Source organism: Oryctolagus cuniculus, chromosome 1 (genome assembly GCF_964237555.1).
Source record: "Oryctolagus cuniculus chromosome 1, mOryCun1.1, whole genome shotgun sequence".
In the NCBI taxonomy this organism is placed as follows: domain Eukaryota; kingdom Metazoa; phylum Chordata; class Mammalia; order Lagomorpha; family Leporidae; genus Oryctolagus; species Oryctolagus cuniculus.
This window is the reverse complement of record NC_091432.1, coordinates 221,683,029-221,709,553: the sequence shown is the minus strand read 5'-3', so window position 1 is coordinate 221,709,553 and position 26,525 is coordinate 221,683,029. Positions and strand designations below refer to the sequence as shown.

Genomic DNA, 26,525 nt, shown 5'->3' with positions numbered 1-26,525 from the left:
AGTAAAGATCAGGCTTCTAACACAATTCAAAAACATTTCGTGACATACAGATCATGTCATCTGTCATTTATTAAAAAATGACAGTTTTACGGGCATACACAATAATTTTTTCACTCATCATTCAATATTTTAATATCCCCCATTTGCAAATGAATAAGTTGGGTTTCAGACAGGTTAACTGATTTGCCCAGTGTCACACAGTCAATAACTGTCAGCCTGCCTCCAATCTTTTTTCTCATAATACCATACTTTTCGACTTCCAGGAAGTGAATAGAGGAAGGAAGGTTAAAATATAAATTCATACCAGATTATTTTGTGGTTTTTGTTCTTTTTAATCAGTCCTTTTTCTAATATTTCCCATAGACAATTCATTAGTAGAGCATGAGAATCAGTTGATCAATTATAAATGAGTAACAAATCTCTACTGAGGTCACTCATTCTGAAGGAGATGGACTGCACTTTCTTCAAGGCTACTTCAAGCTGGATGTTTCAAGTGAATTTTGGGAGTGATGTGTTCAACGTGTCTCATGGAGAGAAAAATGTTCATTTCTTATGTCATCTTCATCCTAACAGGACATCTGCTGGATTACAGTAAAATTGTCAGTGAATAATTAAAAGCTGATTTCCATAACATGATTTGCCATCTTTTATTGGTTCTTGAATCACCCTCTAATGAGCTACTCTTTAGGGGAAACTTGTCTGGCTTTAATTCATTTGAAGCCACTCATGATGGCCAAGCAGTTGTCCTCAGTGTCTGGAAAAGAAGATACAGGTGCAGGACTTAAAATATTTTGGGGGTTATGGAGACAGGGGAGCAGACCCTCTGGAGCTTATTGAACTAAGAACATGGGAGTCAGTTAGAAAAGCCCAAAGATATAAGGTTGATAGAATAACTTGTATATGCTAAAAGGCATATTTGATAGAGCTTTGTGGTTTTTAAACCACAGATATTCCACAGAACTACAAAGAGAAGAGGGACTTGTGTTCCCATTCATCAGTCACTGTCAGTTCTGCCAATGATAGAAGAGGCCTCAAGTCCATTTTGTTTGGTAATTTCTCCAGTTGCTTTGGCCCCCAGAATCCATTTTATTTTTATTTTTAAACAAAATCACATTCAGAATGCAGCTAATTAAGATAGGTATGATTGAAACTTCTTTAGTTAAGAAGTATATATTGCTTTTCTGAAAAACAGCTTGTATTTATCAAAAATTGAAATGTTCTTATTCTTTGACAAAGCAATTATTTTTATAGTATTTTAGTCTTCAAAAAAGCTCACGTTGTGCAAAATGCCATGCAATCTTACGTCACTTATAATATTGAGAAGGGAAATCAACGTATCAATAGAAAAAAATCTAGGCCGGCGCCACGGCTCACCAGGCTAATCCTCCGCCTTGCAGCACCGGCACACTGGGTTCTAGTCCCGGTCGGGGTGCCGAATTCTGTCCCGGTTGCCCCTCTTCCAGGCCAGCTCTCTGCTGTGGCCAGGGAGTGCAATGGAGGATGGCCAAGTGCTTGGGCCCTGCACCGGCATGGGAGACCAGGAGAAGCACCTGGCTCTTGCCATCGGATCAGCACGATGTGCTGGCCACAGCGCGCCAGCCACGGCAGCCATTGGAGGGTGAACCAATGGCAAAGCAAAGGAATACCTTTCTCTCTGTCTCTTTCCCTCACTGTCCACTCTGCCTGTCAAAAAAAAAGAAAGAAAAAGAAAAAAAGTCTAAATAATTTCTAAGCAGTTTTACAAGTGATGAGTAAAATTTATTTGAGCTAACTTAGGGAAGATATCTCATATCCGCTGTTATTAAATAAATTTCAAAATATAGGTAATACCTAATATGAAGTGTTTAGGACTCAAAAACAAATTAAATATCATTACATATGGAGTATAATATAAGTTTAAAGCAATTTATATACTAAAACATAGCATTTTCACATTTACAGATTGTTTAAATAATTCCTAATTTGTTTTAATTAAATTTACACATGTGTAATGTTTTGAGTATTGCTTTAATGATTTCAAAACTTGATTTTTCACTTCAGGACTAAATTTGTTTCCTCATGAATTCATTGCTGTTCTATTTTGTAGTTTATTATTATATTGTGGTTTCTATTGTCTCTATTAATTTAATTATAGTCACTTTATAGTAATTCCCAGATTTTTCTGTTATCCCTCAAGTTCTTGAGATACCTATTCTTTCATTTCTTATTTTCTTACTTTCTGCAAAGGAGGTGGATTTGTAATTTTCTTTTGAATTTTAGCTATTCTTCACCAAATACTTTTGTTTTCTATAGAAGCCCAAATACTTTAGTTGTAGAAACAGCTTATAAATTGGTTTTCTTTTTTTTTTTTTTTTTTTTTTTTTTTTTGACAGACTTAGTGGACAGTGAGAGAGAGAGACAGAGAGAAAGGTCTTCCTTTGCCATTGGTTCACCCTCCAATGGCCGCCACAGCCAGCGCGCTGGAGCCAGCGCACCACGCTGATCTGATGGCAGGAGCCAGGTGCTTATCCTGGTCTCCCATGGGGTGCAGGGCCCAAGCACTTGGGCCATCCTCCACTGCACTCCTGGGCCATAGCAGAGAGCTGGCCTGGAAGAGGGGCAACCGGGACAGAATTCGGCACCCCGACCAGGACTAGAACCCGGTGTGCCGGTGCTGGTAGGTGGAGGATTAGCCTGTTGAGCCACGGTGCCGGCTTAAATTGGTTTTCATTTTAGTATTTTAGGATGTGAGTACTAACTGATCCATGTGCCTTTTTTTTTTTTTTTTTTTTTTTACTTTCATTTTATTTGTCAAGCAGAGACAGAGAGAGTGACAGGAACCAACAGAGAGAAAACAATCTTCCAATCATTTGTTTACTTACTCCTCAAATGGCTGCAATAGCCAAGGCTGGCCCAGCCAAAGACAGGATCCTGGAACTCAGAGACTCCTACTTGGGTGGCAGGGGCTCAAGCACTTGAGTCAACTCTGCTGCCTTCCAGGGTATGCATTAGCAAGAAGCTGGAATCAGAAGTGCAGCAGGGATTTAAATCCAGGCACTGGCGTTTTAACTATTGTGCCAAACTCTCATCCCATATTTGCTTTTTTCTTAATGTTAATTTCTAATCTTCAGACTCCGGTACAGTGTGAAGGATAGGAAATCTGACTCCACTCCCACTTATGATACAGATCTGAATATTTGAGTAACTGCAGAAATTTTCCTCTGTACATTAGAGCCCAAGAAAAAGTCTTCCTGATTTTTTAGGTTTATTTATTTGAAAGGCAGAGAGAGAAAGAGAGAGAGGGAATTTTCTATCTGATAGTTCACTTCCCAAATGCCCACAGTATTTGGGTTGGGCCAGGCTGAAACCAGGAGCCAGAAACTCCATCTAGGTCTCCCATGTGGGTGGCAGGGACCCAAGAATCTGAGCAGTCATCTGCTGCCTCCCAGGTGTACATGAGTGGGAGGCAGGATTGAATCTGGGTGTGGAAATCGATTCCCAGCACTCCCCTATGGGATGCAGTCAAGCATCCCAAGTATCAGCTAAACCCACTGCACCACAAAGCTTGCTTCTATCTTCCTGATTTCTTAGACTATGCTATTCTTCCTAATCCACTTTCAACAATAAAGATACATGCATGGGCTTCATGACTGTGTAATGTCTCAATCCCAGCTACTCATCCTTCTTTGTACATTAACAAAATTGATATCCCCTCATTTTCCTCATGGATAGTAAGCCTGCTTTCCAGTTATTAGAACTTGTGTCTGTATATTCAGTACCACCCAAGGTAAAATGGCCTTGGTTGTTTACTGAGTTAGTTTTTTTTTTTTTATATGCCATCTAAAAGTTTATTTTTTTCTCAAATTCTGTTAAACATTTTATTATGATTTTTTCCTAGGATCTGTTCCAGCATAGTCCATCTTGTTGCCAAAAGTTCTCTATTATTTCTGCTGTTGGGGAATAGTTTAAAAATTACAAGTGGAAATTAACAAATCACTAATCTCCTGGTCCCCTAAAGTCCCTCCTTGGGATCCTAATGTTCCAAGTAATAATTATAATAATAGCTAATAATTTCATGATTTACCAAGTACTGCAAATTTTCTAATTTTGTATATTAATCTATTTAATCTTCATAACACTTTTTGTTAGATAACACTAATATGATCCTCATTCTATTGATGAAGAAACTATGTCAAAGCCCACACAATGTATAAGAAGTAGAGTCAGTATTTGAAAGCCAGAGCAGCAAAGCAATCTACAACAAAAACAAAGCCGGGGGCATCACAATACTAGATCTCAGGACATACTACAGGGCAGTTATAATCAAAACAGCATGGTACTGGTATAGAAACAGATGGATAGACCAATGGAACATAATAGGAGCACTAGAAATCAACCCAAACATCTATAGCCAACTTATATTTGATCAAGGATCTAAAACCAATTCCTGGAGCAAGGACAGTCTATTCAATAAATGGTGCTGGGAAAACTGGATTTCCATGTGCAGGAGCATGAAGCAAGACCCCTACCTTTCACCTTTCACAAAAATCCACTCAACAGGGATTAAAGATCTAAATCTACGACCCGACACCATCAAGTTATTAGAGAACATTGGAGAAACCCTGCAAGATATTGGCACCGGCAATCTTCTTGGAAAAGACCCTGGAGGCACAGGCAGTCAAAGCCAAAATTAACATTTGGGATTGCATCAAATTGAGAAGTTTCTGTACTGCAAAAGAAACAGTCAAGAAAGTGAAGAGGCAACCAACAGAATGGGAAAAAAAAAATTGCAAACTATGCAACAGACAAAGGATTAATAACCAGAATCTACAAAGAGATCAAAAAACTCTACAACAACAAAAGAAACAACCACTTAAGAGATGGACCAAGGAACTTAATAGACATTTTTCAAAAGAGGAAATCCAAATGGCCAACAGGCACATGAAAAAATGTTCAAGGTCACTAGTAATCAGGGAAATGCAAATCAAAACCACAATGAGGTTTCACCTCACCCCGGTTAGAATGGCTCACACACAGAATTCTACCAACAACCTATGCTGACGAGGATGTGGGGAAAAGGGACGCTAACCCACTGTTGGTGGGAATTCAAACTGGTTAAGCCACTATGGAAGTCAGTCTGGAGGTCCCTCAGAAACCTGAATATAAGCCTACCATTCAACCCAGCCTTCCCACTCCTTGGAATTTACCCAAAGGAAATGAAATTGGCAAGCAAAAAAGTGGTCTGCACATTAATGTTTATTGCAGCTCAATTCAGACCTGGAATCAACCTAAATGCCCATCAACAGTACACTGGATAAAGAAATTATGGGACATGTACTCTATAGAATACTATACAGCAGTAAAAACAATGAAATCCAGTCATTTGCACCAAAATGGAGGAATCTGGAAAACATCATGCTGAGTGAAATAAGCCAGTTCCAAAGGGACAAATATCATATGTTCTCCCTGATCGGTGACAAATGACCGAGCACAAAAAAGGAAACCTGTTGAAGTGAAATGGACACTATGAGAAATGGTGACTTGATCAGCCCTTGTCCTGACTGTTGATGAACAACTTAATATTTTATCCCTTTTAATATTTTTTTTGTTCTACTTAATACTATTGGTTGAGCTCTGTAATTAACACACAATTATTCTTAGTTGTTTAAATTTAACTGAAAAGTGATCCCTGTTAAATATAAGAGTGGGAATAAGAGAGGGAAAAGATGTACAATCTGGGACATGCTCAATTGGACTTGCCCCAAATGGTGGAGTTAGAAATGTGCCAGGGGATTCCAATTCAATCCCATCAAGGTGGCATGTACCAATGCCATCTCACTAATCAACGTGATCAATTTCCGTTCACAATTGATCATAATGATAGGACTAAGAGTCAAAGGGATCACATAAACAAGACTAGTGTCTGCAAATACTAACTGATAGAATAAAAAAGGGAGAGAATGATCCATCATGGGAAGTGGGATACACAGCAGACTCATAGAATGGCAAATGTCCTAACAGCACTATGGCCTCAGAATCAGCCCTTAAGGCATTTGGATCTGGCTGAAAAGCCCATGAATGAGAGTATTTTAGGCATGGAAAGCCAAGACGCTCTGGAAAAAAAAAAAAATGACCTAAATGAAAGATCTCTGTGAGTGAGATCCCAGTGGAAAGAACAGGCCATCAAAGAAGGAGGTACCTTTCTCTGAAGGGAGGAGAGAACTTCCACTTTGACTATGACCTTGTCTAAATATGATCAGAGACGGCGAACTCAAAAGGCCTCCATAGCCTTGGCAACTCATGACAAAAGCCTAGGGTGATCACTGATGGCATAAACAAGAGTGCCAATTTGTTAAGTCAACAACAGGGGTCACTGTGCACTTACTCCTCATGTAGGATCTCTGTCCTTAATGTGTTGTTCAATGTGAATTAATGCTATAACTAGTACTCAAACAGTATTTTTGACTTTGTGTTTCTGTGTGGGTGCGAACTGATGAAAGCTTTACTTAATATATACTAAATTGATATTCTGTATATAAAGAGAATTGAAAATGAATCTTGATGCAAATGGAATGGGAGAGGGAGCAGGAGAGGGGAGGGTTGTGGGTGGGAGGGAAGTTATGGGGGGGAGCCATTGTAATCCAACAGCTGTACTTTGGAAATTTATATTCATTAAATAAAAGTTTATAAAAAAAAAAAAGAAAGCCAGAGCAGCCCTCAAATACACTGAAAGTCATTGCTAACAATTCATTTCACCTGACCTATGCCATACTGATAATAAAGCATTAAAGTCTCTACAGAAAATATTATGAAACTCTTGGAATCCAAGCAATTGGTGTTACTGGGCACATAAGATAATGCCATCTGGACTATCACATAATTGCTTTAGTCTAAGTTACAGACCGCATTTGAAAAAAAATTCACGAATGTTTTAATTTGGGCCAGTTTAGACAACTTTGAATCTTTGTTGGTTTCTATAAATATATTTACATCAAAGTAGGTAGGTAAGTAAGTAAGTAAATAGGAAGGTAAGTGGATACCTAGGTAGACACATGGGTGATAGCTGAGGATAGTAATAAGGAAACTAGGAGGTCGATATGTCAGTAAAAGTTTTGAATGGGCTGCACATACATTCGTTTCTAGTTTTTGTCTTAGTTAAGTCAACAAAATATAAAATAATTCAAAAGACACAACAATATTATTGTTAATTATTAAATTAATTGAGTTTATCTCTACTTTGAGTCACTTATACAACTATGTAATTTGTAGAAAACTAATAATAATGCAACAGATTATTCTCCATAGATGTAAAAATTACATCCAAAGATGATGTCAGTTACTTCCTTCTGAGTGTGTATTCTTAACAGAATATTTACATATCCATAGAAGTGCATTTATACATATAACTTTTTAGGTTTTCTTTTATGTTGTAACATTTTATTGATTCCTGTTTAATGACACAGATATTATTATTGACATGAAGTCATTGACATGAGTCATAATTTTACCTCTCAGTTCATCTGTCTCTATAGATATAGCTATATATATAGACAGACTTATGCATGTTAATTTTCTAAACAGCCTCCAGTGTTGCTTTAGTCATCTACTATTTGGTACAATCTTGGTAACATCATGATAACAGGGCCCTGTCCTTGGGCACATGACCCAAGTTCATCCAGCCAGTTTTCCTTTGAAATATGACTGTTTAGGGGAGTGACAACCTCTTGAGACTGAAAACAGAAGTCATCACGTTGACAAGAAAATCCTAAAGAAGTTGTCCAGGGCTTCCTGTTACCTGGATCTCTTGGATTCCTTTCAATTTCTATCATCTCTCAAACTGATTTTCTCGGTTTCTACTTTAACTACATCTTTAAAAAGTTATCCATAATCAGTTTCTGATTCTTTCCAATAAAGATTCCTAACTTTGATGTTGTAACAGGACTACAGTCAGTGATACTGCACTGCCAGTGTGCATTTATTTGCATGGTTAATTTATCATTTTTGTCTTCCATTCACAAACACCTGAGAAGCAGCATTTTAAACTGTTCAGAATGCAAAATGTGAGAAAACAGTATAATATCAATTGTGAGAAAACACAAGCTGAGACTGGCATATTCATTCTCCATGATAGGAATATAAAGTTATGTGTTATAGGCAACAATTTAGTAATCATTAACAAAACAGGTATGAATCTGCCCTATGACTCAGAACTCTCCCCCCACCAATGTATTCCAGAGGCATTTTCACACAGGGCCAAAAAGGATCTGTACAACATTATGTTATTTTGATGTTGTTTCCATTGTTGGAAGCTACAGTTTAGATGGCTATTACCAAGAGAATGCAGAAATAAAATTTTGTGTGTGAAGAATACCAGAAAGCAAATAGAGTCTACAAGCCAAATATATAAATGGCAACATGATTCGATCTTAAAATATTCTTAATACGGAGCCAACATTGTGACATAGTGTGTAAAGGTGGCACTTGCAACTCCGGCATCCCGCATGGGATCTGGTTCATGTCCTGGCTGCTCCACTTCAGATCTAGCTCGCTGCTAATGGCCTGGGAAAAACAGCAAATATGTCCCAAGTATATGTGCCTCTGCCACTTAAGTGGGAGACCCGAAGAAGCTCCTACCTCCTGACTTTGCATGGGCCTGCTCCTGCTGTTGCAGCCATTTGGGGAGTGAAACAGCAGATGGAAGATCTTGCTCTGTGTCTCTCCTTCTCTCTATGTAACTCTTTCAAGTAAGTCAGTAAATCTTTAAAAATTGTTTATTTTTATTAACTGTTTTAGACAATATGATTACATCAATTAAAACATAATTATGGCCGACGCCGCGGCTCACTAGGCTAATCCTCCACCTTGCAGCGCCGGCACACCAGGTTCTAGTCCCAGTCAGGGCGCCGGATTCTATCCCGATCACCCCTCTTCCAGGCCAGCTCTCTGCTGTGGCCAGGGAGTGCAGTGGAGGATGGCCCAAGTGCTTGGGCCCTGCACCCCATGGGAGACCAGGAGAAGTACCTGGCTCCTGCCATCGGATCAGCGCGGTGCGCCGGCCGCAGCGCGCCAGCCGTGGCGGCCATTGGAGGGTGAACTAACGGCAAAGGAAGACCTTTCTGTCTCTCTCTCTCACTGTCCACTCTGCCTGTCAAAAAATAAAAATAAAAAATAAAAAAAACATAATTATACACAATACAGCATATGTATTTTATTAAGATACATATACATTTCAGTTGTCTGTGGGATAGAGGAGATCCAGGAGAAGTGAATGGTTTAGGAATGTTGATGCAAAATAAAATACAAGAAGGGCAGAAGGGCATTGTACAGAACAGTGATGATTATGTGCTTTGAAGTGAGAAGAATGAGTCCTTGCACTCAAAGGTCACAGATAAAGGGCAAAACAGGAAAGCCAAAAAAAAAAAAAAAAAAAAAAAAAAAAGGAAGAAAAGTTTTTCAGGACCTGATTTGTATAATTATCAGATTAATACTATAAATAAATTAGTCATTATTAGATCATTAACTAATGAATGTTAGTTAATATTAGTTGTTCCTTATAAATACTTGAAATACTCATTAGCTAACAAGAGTTGGACTTTCTATACTGAAATCTACATGTCTGAAATTCCCTCTTCTCATAAGCAATTAGCTGAATTCTTGACCACATCAAGTTCTGAGAAAGAAAAAATATTTTTAGGTAATGTGAATAAAAGACACAATTTACCATTAAGGTTTTTATTTTAAGCTTTGAGTCTTGTACTGAAATAACTTTGTGTGTAAAAAAAGATATAGTTAAAAAGAAAAAAAAGTTCTGCATTGTATGCTGCAGCCTTAACTTACCATTGACTTCCCAAAGTCTTCCCCCAAAAAGACCTTCAGAGAGTCTGGGTTCACTCACTGCAATTTCCATTTGTCTTTAAAAGTCCATTTTTTAAATGCCTGCTTGAATGACTCACTTTCCTTTACCATTACTCAGTGACCGATGCTTTTCATTTACTCTCAGCCTCAACACATGATGGTGTTTGGACAAAGTTCCCTCTTTTCCTCCAGTCCCCTGGCATTTGTCAGGTGCTCAGGTCACTCACAATACAACTTTCTCTGGATGGCATTTGGTACACTGGTACGGATGCCTTTCCAGCACCCTATACTGGAATTCCTCAGAGATCCTTCCTCCACTTCCAGTTCCAGTGTCTTCTAGTGGACAGCCTTGCATGCAGCAAGGTTTGAATACGTGGGTCCCTGTTACCCGTATGAGAAAGCCAGGTCAAATTCCTGGTGCCCGAGTTTCAATAGGCCTAGCCCCAAACTGTTGTGAGCAGTTGGAGAGTGAACCAGTGGATGGAAGAGATTCTCTCTCTCTCTCTGCTTTTCATATAAATATTAATTTTGCAAAGTTAAACATACAGTTTCCTCATAGAGGAGCCTCTTCACAGTCGTGTTGAGTCGTCTTGGCAAGGCATGTCAGAGCAGCTTCAGAGCGCTGAAATGTCTGTTTTTGCTGTAATTTTTGTAAAGGAGAAGACACTTTCACTTAAGTCCTTAATGTTCTTGATTAAGATGTCTACCATATGTCTTACAAACCCAATCCCCAGTTTTATTGTTGTCATGATGTTTCTAAAAAATAAGATTCCTTTGTGAATGAAGTTCAGGTAATGAAAAATAGCCCAAGGTGGAAATATAAATGATTTGGACAAGAGAGCAATATGTTCACAGTATTAAAGCTAGCAGTAAACCTGAAAAAATATTAAATGTCTTTCTACATCAAAGTATTTCTACAGAAATGAAATGAACTTATAACTAGTTTAGTAAGATGTGGGTACCCTAAAAATTCTTGGATTATGAGTTCATTTACAATGTTATGTAAGCCTAAGAATATGTGTTGATAATTAATAGAAATAGTTAATTAAATTAAGATCAAAACTCTAATCAACATTGTCATTCACTTTTAACTACACAATGATTGATAGAAGAGTAGCATTTAGAGAACAGCTTACAAGTAAAATATCTCACTCTTTACTATTATGATGAGAGTGAGCAAGAGTAAAATGTGCAAAAAAAAAAAGCTATCTTTCGTCCATGCTACAAATCCCAATCTTGGCTATTGCTGTGTGGTTAGTTAGCAGTAAGAGCTTGGAGAGAAAACAATCATTTTCATTATCAACACAGAGAATGTAGTCAGAACTTCCACGTATCAAGGCATCACAAAAACATCTTCTGAAAGGGTAGCACTGCCCCACAGAGCATTCTGTCAGGTAAGATTTTTTTATGTCTGTTATCGTCCATCGTATACACTATACTCTGACTATTGGCACATGAAATATAGCTAGGGTAGCCAAAGAATGGAACTTTTATGTTTACTTAATATTTTGTTAATTAAAATTTATATGGCCACTTATGCCATCTGCTTACTTTATTCAGCATGCATGTCTTAAAATAATGTAGTGTCTTTCAAAGAGGAGGCTACAGTGAAATAATCTATGAGAAGAGATAAGTGCTGACCCTAGGGCTTGGACTTACAAGTGGACATAGCCCTGGGGATTTTCTTTATCAGTACTCACACAGGCCTCCTTAAGTAACATCTGCCTTTATCAACACATAAAAATTCTACTTGCTCTTGGATTAAGCAGATTATTGTGGCCCAAACTCTCAGTCCACTAATATCAACAGGATCCATTTCATTCTTGCTCACATGATAAAACATGATAAGGAATACAAATTCCCCTGCCCCCGGAAACTTCCCCTCATCTCATCCAATTCATGTTTGAAAAAAATAGAGTGAAGAACCCACAAATCCTTACTGTGGAGTGTCACTATCCTAGAAAGGTAAGTCAAAGCTCCAGAAACTAAGTACCAGGAGGAAGAAATGGAACTAAGTGAACTAGGAAAACACCAACACACCCTCACCTGTGTTCTTGGTCCCTTGGGGTACTGCACACTACTCTTTCGACTCCCCACAATTTCATTCACACATTGTACCCTTTTCTTCACACTTGTCCTATTTTTTTTTTATATCTTTCCTTATTAAGTGCAGAATCCTTGTCATTTGGCTGTATTTTCTCTCTAAACAACCCAGCCTTATCGTTCCAAGATACTGCCTATGCTGTAAGGCATTGGCTGTGGTTTTGCCTTTAACTCCCTAAACATACCACAGCCTAATTACAGACATGTTGCATGTGACACTCTATCTTAATCAGATAATCAAAAGGGACTCATTACTCAGATATTGAGGGAAAGCGGCGCATTATGGGAGTGATAGTCTAAGCCAATATCTCCACAGAATGAACAGGGTATTTTAGGGGAAAGTATTCTAGAGAGAGGCCTGCTGCTCCTAGACTAGATGAGGAAGAACAGCAGTCCCTTGATGAGGCATCCAAAATGAAGATAAACTGTGTCTGAAATGAAAAGCAGTGGCTTTGCAGAAATTGATTTTCACATAACATCCAAGAAACACTTTCTCTTTGAAAAGAAAGGTTCACCTGCACTGTGTTTGCAGGCCAACACCATTACAGCTTTATTTAGATGTGTGTGAAGGAGCCATCTGTTCCAGCTCACAGGAGGGCCGGGACCCGCATCGCAGGCGTCCCCCCTCAAGGTCCAATCGCGGCATCTGACGCAAAAGTTTCCTGATGTGATGCTTGACTGAAAGCTAATGGCAGGGAACGCTTCATTTTTCAAGGTGTGCTTTTTCTCAGGAGCAAGTGTACTCGTTGGTGATTGCTTTTCTCCTCTCTGCAGCCCATGGAAACAGCATGACGAGCAGAGGATCTGGGGAATGAGGACAATTCTCCCTCTATCCACTCCTGCATTTATTCCTTCATCCACTCAATAAATACATGTTGATGCCTGCTGGGAGTCAGATGGTTTGGGGGCACCACAGTTATAACTGTGAACAATGCAGATGGGATTCTCAAGGTGTGTACGTGTAAGAGGAGCAGACAATAATCAAATATACACAAGCAATTTAGAAGATACACTATCAGGTAGTAAGCTGTGCTATGCAAAATAAATTATGTTGATGGAATGAAGAGAGCAGGGGTGGTCTATTTTTAATCATATGGTCATGAGCAAAGCTCTCATCAACCTGAGAATTTGTGATAGTTATTATTATGGTGTCAAATTGGATGGTTTAAAGATGCCTAGAAACCTAGAAAAGTATTATTTTGCGAACATCTAGGAGGTTATTTCCAAATTAGATTAGCTCATCAGCCTGAGTGAATGAGGTGGGCAGACCTAGCTTTCACACAGACAGGCATTATCAATGACCCGGGGATCTGGAGAGACTAAATGGGAAGGTGTTTGGGCTTTCACCGAGATGGAGATAGAGCTATGACAGACTCGACTCCTGTCTTGGATGACAGTTGCTGGCTTTTGGACTTCAGGACTACACCTGATATCCCCTTGCTGTCACTCATGCTTTTCATCCTCAAACTGAGACACACATCCTTGGCTTAGCTAATCCTGAGGCCCTTGCACGTGGACTGAGACACACTACTAGCATCCTAGGCATTCCAGGTTGCAGATGACCTGTTGCGGGACCTCTCAACTGCCATAATGCCCATGATAAACTCTGTTTCCTATACTTACGTGCAAATCTTAGCAATTTTGTATCTCCAGACAACCCTACTAATTTAGGCTCTAATGTCAAGGCGTCAGCCTTGCAAAGTTCTGAATGAAGCCACATTCAGGCCAAGGTAAAAACCACAGCCACCTTCCTAGAATCAGAAGGATTGTGTGTGTTTGGGCTTCGGAGAGAAGGCACATGAGGCTCAAACATAGGGAGATAAATGTGTGGTATGGGTAGAGTACTAGATGAAGGGAAGACAACATAGGGCCATAAACATCAATATAAAAAATGTCAATGTTTTCAATATAGAGTGAATTTGGGTCTGTGTTGACATTTGTTTTAAATAGTACCAAACATGGGGCCGGTCCATGGCATAGCTGATAAAGCTGCCACCTGCAGTGCCGGCATCCCACATGGGCGCCAGTTTGAGTCCCGGCAGCTCCACTTCTGATCCAGCTCTCTGCTAAGGCCTGAGAAAGTATTAGAAGATGGCTCAAGTCCTTGGGCCCTCATACCCATGTGGGAAACCTGGAGGAAGCTCCAGGCTCCTGGCTTCAGATCGGCACAGCTCTGGCCATTGCTGCCAATTGGGGAGTGAACCAGCAGATGGAAGATTCTCTCTCTCGCTCGCTCTCTCACTCTCTCTCTGTCTCTTCTTCTCTCTGTGTGTAACTCTGACTTATAAATAAATAAATAAATCTTTAAAAATAAATAAATAAAGAGTACCAAACACTCTTAGGGATTCTTGAAAGATGTCTGGTTGGTACACCTGTTATATAATTTCCCCCCTCTCTATAAGTGAGGACTCAGTATCAGGCTTCTAACTCTCTGAAGAAGAGAGCAATAATAAAATAAAATTGGAGGATCCACTATTTGTTTCTGCACACATTTCTTAATTTCTTCCCCAATTCTGTGTTTTTCTCAGGGATATCATTGCCTCTTGTGCATTGTTAATACTGGTTGCTGCCTGGATGCCTCCCTAGTGTATGGTTCAGAAAGCTTCAATGAACAGTGAGAGTGTTCTGTGTTCCCCACCTTAGCTCAGGGTTTGGATCTTTGTAAGTCCTCTGCAGTATGGCCACTCACCATGCATCTAGTTTCACTGCCCATAATGTTCATGTCAGAGATCAACCTCCAGGAAATGCAGAGAGCTTGAAACTCCATTTGCTACTTGGTCTACTTGGTCTGTCTTCCTTCCCCTGTTGGCTTCTATAGAGGCACTTACCACAGATATCATGGCCTTTTTCACCTTGTTCTCTTCATCTTCCCCAAATCCTGGTATGGTTAATGGACTCTTAGCGGTCCCTCAGATCTCAGTGTTACCTGCATCCTACATGTAACAGTAGTTCATGGTAGACATCTGTGTATGTGTGTATCTGTGTCCTGACAGAAGATAAGCTCTTTAAGGGAAAATGCAATTTACTTCACTTCTACTTGTCTGTCTATAGTATTATTCTTGGCACAAATGATCCATGTGGTAAGTATCAGCTGAATAAAACTGGGCATGATAGGAGCAGGAATTATGGTGCAGTGAGTTAAGCCACCATTTGGGATGTCAGCATCCCATGTTGGAGTGCTTGAAATTAAGTCCTACCTCAGCATCTGGTCCAGCTCCCTGCTAATGTGCACCCTGGGAGGCAGCAGATGATACCTTAAGTGTTTGAGTCCCTGACACCTACATGGGAGACCTGGATGGAGTTCGTGGCTCCTGGTTTCAGCTTAACCCAGGCCCCAGCTATTGGCCAATGTTAGGAAAGAGAACCAACAGCTGGCATCTTTCTCTCTCCTCCCTTCCCTCTTTCTCTCTCTCTCTCTTCAAAAATTAAAAATATAAAAACTTCTTAAGAAAATAGGATGGTTAAGTTGAGAATAACTTACATTTCATATTCAGGGCAAACATGAGAGTGCAAGCCGCAGAACTCCAGTTTCAGGGAGGGTAAACGACGGAGGCCTAGCTGCTTCACTATGAAATTCATGCCTTCACTCTTCTTGGGCCACTTTTCCTCTGGGCTGGTACCAGTCAGCAGCTGTGCACAGCAGGACTGCCAAAGCTGACTCATTCTTACAGAACATGGTGCTTTTTCTCCTTCATGCGGGACTACATTTGTATCATGGTATAATGGCTCTCTGATGATAACCAACTCTTATACCATTTTTTTTTCTCAGATATTTCCTCTATAAAAGCCCTTGCACATTTAATCCTGGCTTGGTATCTGCTTCTTAGATTTGACTAATGTAATAATAATATTTAAAACATTTATTGAATAGTATGTTGGGGAAATCCATCATTCCAGGAATTTTATTAGTGATCTAGAATTCATCTAGAGCTGAGAGATATTTGCCTTGCAAAAGCCCATAGATGGGAATGCTGCTGAATAACCAGAAGCTATCCATTTGTTTGAACTGCTAATTGGTATAACCAACCCAAAATCTTCCATGAAAGACAATAGGAAGCAAAGCATTAAAGGTCAGATCATTTCTTGACTATATACCTTTTTTAAATTAATTAATTAATTTATTTTTTGGCAGGCAGACTGGACAGTGAGAGAGAGAGAGAGAAAGGTCTTCCTTTTCCGCTGGTTCACCTCCCAAATAGCCGCGACAGCCAGTGCGCTGCGCCAATCCTGAAGCCAGGAGCCAGGTGCTTCCTCCTTGTCTCCCATGCAGGTGCAGGGCCCAAGGACTTGGGCCATCCTTCACTGCACTCCTGGGCCACAGCAGAGAGCTGGACTGGAAGAGGAGCAACCGGGACAGAATCCAGCGCCCCAACCAGGACTGGAACCTGGGTTGCCAGCGCCGCAGGCGGAGGATTAGCCAAGTGAGCCACAGTGCCGGCCAACTATATACCTTTTTAAAAGCCAAGATAGGAGCGGATATTTGGCATGTTAGTCAAGGCACATCTTGGGATACCTGCATGCGTATCAGAGTGCCTGGATTGGAGTCTCAGCTATGCTCCCAATTCCAACTTCCTTGAAGAGAGCAGATAATGGCTCAAGTAGTTGAACCTCTGCCACCCAGATGGAAAACCTAGACTAGATTTCCAGCTTCTAGTTTTGGTCTGAACTAGCTCTAGCCATTGTGGCATTTAAGGGGTGTAACAATGAATTGGAAGTACTCTCTCTCTCTCTGCCAAATAATTAAATAAATGAAAACAAGAGTGAATTAATAATTTGGGAATATTGGGAATAGCCCCAAGTGTCTACTACCCAAGAAGAGCATTTATTTGATATGTAGTTTAGTGGTATTGGTCATAGATTTGGGCATTAGACCAACCAGGTGCAGGTGAACATGCAAGTCTCAGGTCAATCATTTTATATTATGACTGAGGGAAAGAAGTAAACCTCTCTGAACATCAGCTTACTCCTTTATTATGTGAAGGTGATGGGAGAATTTCTAAAACAAAAATTAAGAAAATAATGTTCAATGCTTCTTACATAAGTCATTGTGCCGGTGTGCTAAGTGCTTCACATATTTAACTTATTTAACTTCTAAAAGGTATTTTGCCAAAGAAGATACTGAATAAAATGGTCAAGGTCCAACAAATGGCAAATGCTAGACCTGGTATTTTACTTCAATTAATGCCATTTTAATATTTTACATGTTTAAAGTAAATACTCTTCAATTAACGTGGGGCGCTGCTCTGGTATTTTGATTTGGGCTTCAGGTTCACACTGCTGCACTCCCTCTCTAAATTCTTACAGCAGATATTCCTATCTTGATTCAAGAGGTCAAGACTTGAATGATAATTTGGAGTCAGATTGTAACTCTAGCAGCATAAAAATCAAAGAAGGGATAAGGTGGACAGGAGGAGAAGGTACTGGTAGGTAAGTGAGAAGGAGTGATAGACAGCCATGAGAACTCAGTAAGTTATAGAGAAAGATATCACAGCACAGGAGAGAGGATTTGGAGTGGGGAGACATCAGATTCCTAGAGAGATGTGGCTAAGTATATTACCTGTTAAAAATTACTTTGACCTGTACATTTTAGCTGTTAAAATGTCCTTCAATCAAGAAAAGAAAGGTTCATCCCAAAGAAAGTCAAAGCAGCAGCTTCTGCTCGCTGTTCAAAATTAATTTGAAACACACACACACACACACACTCACACACACACATAACACCTCCACACAAACACCAAGAAGACTGGTCAGAGTAGATCTTTTACATTGTCCATCACCTGAGTCAGGTAGGAGGCAATGAGAGATGATATGTATTTTCTGGATTCTGACTACAGTAAAATGAAAGCATAAAGTAGATGCAGAGGGCAGTAGGAATCAAATTTGCAGCTATAATTTGTTCTATTGTATACAATATTGAGTTCTCAATATGTCTTTAGCTAAGTGCTAAATACATTATACATAAGGGTACTCCAAAAAGTTCATGAAAAAATAGTTTAAAGATATGCTTATTTTACTGTAAAACTATTTGAAATCCATGTGTAATTTTTCGTAATACAAATTTTTCATGAATCTGTTAGTGAACCCTTATATGCTACCATATTTAATCCTCACAATAACCTTGTGAGTTAGGTGTTATTATCAGCCCCACTTTATATGAAAACCTAAAAATCAGAGACTCCAGTCATAGTATGTCTTCAGTTAAAGAATATATTGAGGTAGGCAAAAAAAAGAGATGTATACTGGAATCAGGATCAAAGACTGAAGTAAGAATCCCAGTTAGGTCATATCTTGGGTTTGGAAGCTTTGCAATATTATTGAAGTGTTCTAAATGTCTCCCATTTCTATTCATTTTTCTTCATCTCCATGGCTAAAACTTTAAATTAAAGCCACTGTTACATGTTGCAATATTCTCATATCTGATCAACCCACACCAGCACAATTTACTTTGCCTGCCTGTAATCTATTCTGCAAACTGCACCCAGAGTGATCATAGAGAGATAAGTGTCAAAGATGACTTTAAATGTGTTGCTTGCTCAACTGAATAGAAAGGAATGCTATTACCGGAGGTAAGGGTCAGTGTAGTTTTGAGGGATGGGGGTATCTGGGTCTTAGTCACAGTGAGGTTGAAATATGATGGTATCTATATCAACATAGTATTCTACTCTCTCTACTTAGGTCCATTTTATTGGGTTGTGACTTACTTAAATAAGAAAATACAGATGGAATGATACATAGTGCAATGACTAAGACAATTTTCATTCTCTTGACCTACACCGAGTTGTGGGAAATTTGTAACAAATGCATTTAGAGTGCTTGAAGCTCTTTAGAAAAGAAGAGCCTTGAAAATATCAATTAAGATAAACAAAAAAGTGGACAGATTCTTGCTCTCCTTGGATCTGTTTTCTCTTCTTCAGCTTGCATTAAAAGGATGCTCCTTTTTCAATCAATTTATTTCCACAGGCACAAAACCTATTGCTTGATTCAGGACATGTAAGGTGCTAATTCCCAGGAGTATTCCAGAAATAAACCAATATGTTCTCTTTTAAAGAAGAATGAAGGGCCCAGGACTACTGAAAAGGATAAGAATTGGGGTCCAAGTAGAAATTCACAAGGCCAATCACAGAAATCTGCATTGTCACAAGAGAATTTCTAGAGAACAAAAGCCTATTGTTTTAAAATGAACCAGAGAGTGCTATCAATATTAATATTAGTATTAATTATGTCTTTGTTATCCTCAGCAGATTTAGATGGATCAATCTGGCACCAAACTTTCTCTATGTTATACTAGATAAGTATTGTGTTTTCTAGACTCTGTATTCTCTACTAAATTAAATTAATAAAGCAAAAGCATATTTAATGAGTGCCTACTTTTGATCAAACTAGTCCAGACTATTACAAGCATATCCTCATCAATACTCAGAGTAAAACTGCTACTTGGGCACAGTCAGTCCATTTCACAGATACAGAAAGTGAACATCTGAAAGTTAAAGTCATTCTTTCAGAGCTGGTTAGCTAGTAAGTGGGGATGGTTTGATTCAGACTCACATCCATTTATCTAATAAATTGGGTTCAACTATCTGTTTTATCTTAACACATTTCACATACTCAATTATATATAACCAACAGGAATTTATCACATCCATGTGTAAACTGTCTTCCTGAAATATTCCTTTCTATTAGATGGATAACATGAAACACGGGAATGGTAAATGTTATGTGGAATCACATGGCTGTGTGAGTTATACTTAAAACTCAGTCACTTTACCTGATTTAGATCATTTCTCCAGACTGTACCCTTTCTCCCTGCACAGCTGCAGACTGACAGATTTGGGGAGTTACCATTCAACAGATATCCTCTCTTTGGTTTCCAATTCCCATTTCTTCCCTAATGACAGGAGGAATTCCACAGGAAGTGGCAATTTCTTCAAGTTCTGAGATCACAGCATGCAGCTAATTATAGAAATAAATAACTAGTGACTCGAACCATCTGTCTTTCCTTTGGCAAATGCCTTTCTCTCATGTGAAATTAGTGCCACCTGCAACCTCTAGGTCCCTCAGAGATGTGGGATTGCCCCTTATGCATTCAGAGGTCGACTGCTTTGTCACTCCCAAACCATGGTCACAACCCTACTGACAGACACTCATTTCCAGAGAGACACAACTAATTAAGCCAGGGATGTTCCTGAACTCTTCCCACAGTGAAAGGTAAAGGAAAGGAAAGGCAAAAGTTGTGTCTCAGTCCCTGGCGGTGCACTTCTGGGCACAGGGTGTGAAGTGAGGTCACTCTAAAATCTCCCTTGGTCCAGGGACACAGGTGCTGTCTCTCACACTATTCATTTTCCATGGCAGAGACACTTAAATCCATTCTTATAGCAATCTGTACTTCTAAAATAATGTCAGAAAACCTGTGTCTTTGCCTGTTCAGTTGGAAGACAACAATTCTAGTTCAACTCATATCCTTCTAATTGTGTGATCTTGGATAAATTACTGCACTACTTTATCTGCGAATTGGAGGAAAATAATAGGACCAAGCTATCAGAGTTGTTAGAATTACATGAGATACACATACGAGAATTACTAGTACAGTGGAGTAGAGGATACTATAGTACAGCATCATATAATATATAGGAAACAGCATCCTGTGGTTTCTGTTTGTCAGAAGTGAAAGCTCTATTTATAATAGAATGTAGGGGCTATTGATCTGGGTTTCGATGACACTAAGGAATCTACAAATGCCCTGAATATATATGAAAAATTATATATGTGTGCATGTGATTTTCAAGGGCAGAAATGATTCATAACTTTAATCAGAATCTTGATGGTGCTTTCCGACCTCTTCTCACTCTTCCAATTTAGGGATTGGAGAGTTGGAGGATATTTCCCAGGTTTTTCAATTAGGTTTTCTCCTGCTGTGGAAACAGCGTGCTTAAAGCTACTCTGTATCTTAGAGACCAAGAAGCAGGAGTTGGAAGCTGGTTTAATCCTCTCCCTCCTGATTCACATCTCCACAGAGCTGAAAGTAGGTCCCTTAGCATGTCTCTATCTGCTATTTCCCTAGTATTTCATTCCACATTGGTGCTTCATTAATTTTATCCAGACTTGCCCTGTGTGACTTGTCTAGTGTTAGGAACAATATTGTCTGTGAACCCTCTGACATCTATTATTGCATGAACACTACAGACATCTATTATTACCTGAACACAATTTCAGTTATTGTTTCTTTGGCAAAGAGCAGGAACCTGAGTAAATAATTCTACCAGTTATAGCAATACAACATCTAGCAGTTTATAGAATGATCTCACACTCACTTTTGGATTTCTTCACAATGTACTTAAGACAAAGAAAAACTTCACTCCCACTTTGTAGATAACATAACTGAGGCTCAGGAAAGAGAATTGAAACTTTAGCCTTAAATTGTCTTCTTTAACAGCACTCTCACACCATCCAAGAACAACAGGTATATAAAACACCCACTTTCATTTTCTGTTCTTTTGAAGACAAGAGAATTCAGTAAATAACTCCAAGTGTCTTGATACTTGATTCCTCTTTCTTAATTGTCTTTAGTATTGCTTCTATCAAACAATTAGTCTAACTTTGACACTGTGGTTATCTTTAAACTGACTCCATCATCTTACACCAATAAATAATTGTTGCTATGCTTTTATCTTAGCAAACTGCTACTGATCAGTGACCATAAAGTATCAAGATAAATACATATATGCATAGATACGTAAAAAGATAGATATAAAGATAAGACTAAGTTTGTGGAAAATGAAAACGTAAGTTTATTTTAGTGAAAAATATTCTTAAATTCATGCACTGTTATTTCATAATATGAACACACGTTTTTATGTATTTTTGAAAGACTTCTCATGAAGTCTATAAAACTACCAAGAATTTGTACAAATTATATTACAGTGTTCTTTATTTGACATTCAGAACTCTGGGGATCTGCAAATCAGCATCATGAGGCCAATACACACTCCTGTGACCCAAACATTTGGGAACAACTACCTGGTATGCTATTCATTGGTACAAGCAGAACTCTCTTGGAGGACTGCATGGTGAGAAATTTTATAGAGGGACTAAAATGGGCTAATAATGATGTAATGATGGAGAAGCAATATGTGAAAACTCTCCTTGTATCATTAGATACACATAGAGTTAGAGCTATGTGTATCAATTCTGAGAATAGAAACTACATATATATATGCATATATGTGTATAGATAGATAGATATGTGTGTGCATTATTTTCATATTACCAGGATATAGGGATCATATTACCACAAAAGGCAGTAGAAGAATCCTTTCATCTCTCCAGTGCTCAATTCACCCATTCATCCATTAATTCGTCTAATATTTATTGAGCATTGTTCATATAGCACTTTTGTTTTAAGTCTTCAAAACAGGCTGAAGGAAAAGAAATGTGAGAAAATCAATAAACACCATATGATAGCAAGCACTGCGAAAGAGGCATAGAGTGGTGGTTAACAAAAAGACACAAAAATCAAGCTGGAGACTGTGGGAAAAGCCTTGAAAGGAAAGTATTGCTTGAGACAAGTCTTAGGGGATGTGTTGATGTTGAACATTATAGACTGAAGAAATGCATAGAAAACAGAAATTCTAGACAAAGAAAATAGCCTATGTAGAGGCAATAGAGATTTGAAAAATCATTACTCTTAAGCATCTTTGATATAGCCCCAACCTACCCATAATGACAACACTCTGTTTCATCCCCATGCTAACATTAGCAACTTTACCTTCAGTGGTATCTACCCGGCTATTTCACAGGTTAAAAACCTGTGTCTTTATAGAATGCCATTCTTACAAACTATATAAACTATCAAGATCATTCTGCACATTTAAAAATACTCAGATGCTTCACAAAAAGCATCACCATGGGGTTCAACACAGGGTGTGCTCTTGATGCCATGAACATGTAACACACTGTATAAGAGGATAGCTACTTTCATTTCTACAGAAGCAGATGAGTTAAGACAGGACCACCTGCTTTGAACATGTTTTTAAGTTGCATTTATGAGACATAGAAATCCCATAAATAACTATTTTTCGGTTCTCCCTATAGCTTCTTGCTTAATCAGAATCAATCTGACCCATTCTGTGTGTGTGTGTGTATGTGTGTGTGTTTAACTGAAAATCATTGATCTTCTATACTATATCCTCTATTTTTCTCAAATTCTCTTGTTCAGCTGCCCAAAAGCTCAGAAGGTGCTCTGATAAGGGAAAGTCTTTTCCTTCTTGCTAGATTTTGATGCTCTTACTCCCAGGCTCAGTATAGAGAAATGGGGCCTCTAATCAATTTGATAATCATTATGAATTCCCTGCATTTGAGTTTTTCTTTGGAAATTCAAAATAAAAGTTCAGGATTTTAGAGCGTTAATTAGACCTATCACTTTAGAAAATGCCACATAATTTGTTCACTCCCACAGCAAATCTCGCTTCTGGGAAGGAGGGCAAATATTTAAGAATGAAATGAGACTGACGCTCACATGAATTAAAAAACAACCCGTTTAAATCTTTAAAATGATCTCCCTGGTTCTTGCTCATTAGTCTGTATGGCAGAGTCCCATGGCAAAATCTTGAGCAATTCCTGAATCTCAAAGATCGTTCCTTTCCCCGTTCTTCATTATTAATGCTAATTTAAATGAACCTTGATGGAAATGATTACTAGTGTTCCTGTCAAACCAACTCCAGGCCTGGGAATTGTAAGCATGAAACACACTGGAGTGTAATTTATGGTTATTTCCCCTGTTTGCCAGAGCAAAAGGGGGAAACTCAACTTTCTTTCAGCAAGAAACAATGAGTGCAAAGAGGGCACTTTGGAAAACGGCAAATAAAAAACAAAAAGGAAGAGCCTCTCGGCCAGAGTGATAATCAGAGATTTAAAACTCATTTTTGACAACATGGACAGCCTTGCAGAAGGCCATTCTTTTTTAGATGAAGTTACTTGGTAAACTCATAAAGTAGGACAAAAAATAAAGCGTCAGGCAATGCAGGAAAAAGAAATAAGTTTTTTTCACAATCTTGTTTCCAGACCATGGCGGAAGTAGTCTATCTCAGACTTTAACCCAGGATTTCACATGGCTTCAATAGCATCCATCTGGCACAATGACCAGGAATTCAACAGTGGAAATTATGTCATTGTCTAAATTATTTCAGGTCTGTCTGCCGTGTGGTTTGAAATCCCATATTCTGTTTTAATGTAAAAACAACAAAGTATTATATTCATAATAATAGCAACAACTATAAAACAGTCTAATAAGAAGAAATTTACTTCTATATTATACAGTAATTTCATAATAGTGCATATTATAGTGCATTACTATAATATTATAGTATATTAAGTTATCATATTTAATAAAAATTACATTAACTAAATGGTGTATTCTAAGGATCAGCACGAGCTAAGAGGTTTTTACATTTCATAGGATTGTAGGTAAAAAAGATCATGTCACAGAGACTCTGTGTTCCACAATACCTGAAGTATTTGCCTTGCAGCCCTTTACAGAAAATGTTTGACCAATCCTAGTCTCTATTAATATTCACATAGCAATTGCACAATACCAGGGTAATGCATAAATGAAGAATGTTTCTGATTTCTGTTACTGGCTTCTGGGATGGAGCCTGACCTGTAATGCCTTGTAACACATTCACAGTGGTTTCTTTAGACCATGCTTGAATTTGAGCTAACGGGCATGGTAGTGCAAGGGAGCTTTAGAATGGGGGCTGGCCATGTCACAAAGGCCAATCCAGGGATGATTGCTTAGAGCTCACCCTGTGTATTTCTTCATTTGGCTGGTCCTGACTTCTATATGTATCATTTATGAGAAACCTGTAATCACACACACAGTATCCTCAGTTCTTTGAGTTGTTCTATGCAATTATTGAGGTTGAAGATATAGTGGAAATTTGAATTTATAAACTTATCAGAAGTAAAGTAGCCTGGGAATTCCAGGCATATAGCTGGTGTCAGTAGTAAGGGCATTCTTAGAACTGTACCTTTGTGATGTCTGAGTTACATGTTAACTTTTGGTAATTAGGGTCAGAATTGCACTGCATAGGTGTTAAGCATTTATTTCTCTTAAAATGTAGTGGATATTAATTCTCAAATACTTGATGAGGTGGGTGCCATATCCATATGTACCTATAAAAAAAGTGAGGGTCGAAATAATTGAGACTTATACCCAAGCCAGCCAGCATTCAAACCCAGATATTCTGATTTCAGAGGTAGGTTAAGTTTTTACCCATCATGAAGCTAAACTGTGATCCTGTAATATTTAACCCAAGGGGAAAATAAGTGGTTGTAGAACTCTAGGTGGATAATCTAAGAATCAGAAATCAGTCTTTCACTGTACTGTTTACCTTGGCCTTGAAGCATAGTGTTGATCTTGAGAATTAGTATGACTTCTTAGACCTTCTTTCCTTTATGATCCAGTTATTTTATTTTTCTTTTTTTGACAGGCAGAGTTAGACAGTGAGAGAGAGAGAGACAGAGAGAAAGGTCTTCCTTCTGTTGGTTCACCCCCCAAATGGCTGCTACGGCCGGCGCTGCGCTGATCTGAAGCCAGGAGCCAGGTGCTTCTTCCTGGTCTCCCATGTGGGTGCAGGGCCCAAGCACTTGGGCCATCCTCCACTGCCTTCCCGAGCCACATCAGAGAGCTGGCCTGGAAGAGGAGCAACCGGGACAGAATCCGGTGCCTCAACAGGGACTCAAACCCAGGATACCGGCGCCTCAGGTGGAGGATTAGCCTAGCTCTGAGCCGTGGCGCCGGCCTATGATCCAGTTTTGCAACTCAGCCCTTCATTTGTTCAGTGTGTCCAAAACATGAAGGCAGAGTTGCTTTTTTAGGTTCAAATCATGGCTCTGCCACACCTTTGCATCAGAGTTGATATCGATGGTCCCAAGACTGCTTTCTGATGTAAAATATGGAAAAGTGTATTAGTAAAAGAATAAAAGTACAATATAGTCTTCTTTTGGGGAAAAAGTGGATTTTAAACTTTTCTGCCTTGAAGAACTGAAATATTTACTTCAGCAGTATCTGCAAGAGATCTTTCAAAAGTTCTTAGGGTTTTTTTTTTAACTTTTATTTAATGAATATAAATTTCCATAGTACGGCTTATGGATTACAATGGCTTCCCCCCCATAACGTCCCTCCCACCCGCAACCCTCCCCTTTCCCATTCCCTCTCCCCTTCCATTCACATGACGATTCATTTTCAATTCTCTTTATATACAGAAGATCAGTTTAGCATACATTAAGTAAAGATTACAACAGTTTGCTCCCACACAGAAACATAAAGTGAAAAATAGTAGATGATTTTTTAAATGATGATGAAATCAGATCAGACCTATTGTCATGTTTAATCCCACCAAGAGTCAAGTTGGGAATTGCTAATTTCTTCTTTTTTTTTTTTTAACAGAAGATCAGTTTAGTATACATTAAGTAAAGATTTCAACAGTTTGCACCCCCATAGAAACACAAAGTGAAATATATTGTTTGAGTATTCATTATAGCATTAAGCCTCAATGTACAGCACATTAAGGACAGAGATCCTACATGAGGAG

General features: G+C 38.8%; 1 long non-coding RNA gene across 1 annotated transcript; it reads right to left on the bottom strand.

Moving 5' to 3' along the window:
- Window positions 1-226: 226 nt before the first annotated feature.
- On the bottom strand, window positions 227-24,700 carry LOC103352024 (uncharacterized). Its single transcript, XR_007918168.2, has 4 exons — window positions 24,439-24,700; window positions 22,224-22,349; window positions 10,381-10,474; window positions 227-578 (listed from the first exon to the last, which is right to left on the bottom strand). It is a non-coding gene; the product is annotated as an uncharacterized lncRNA (long non-coding RNA).
- Between the last annotated feature and the right edge of the window lie 1,825 nt (window positions 24,701-26,525).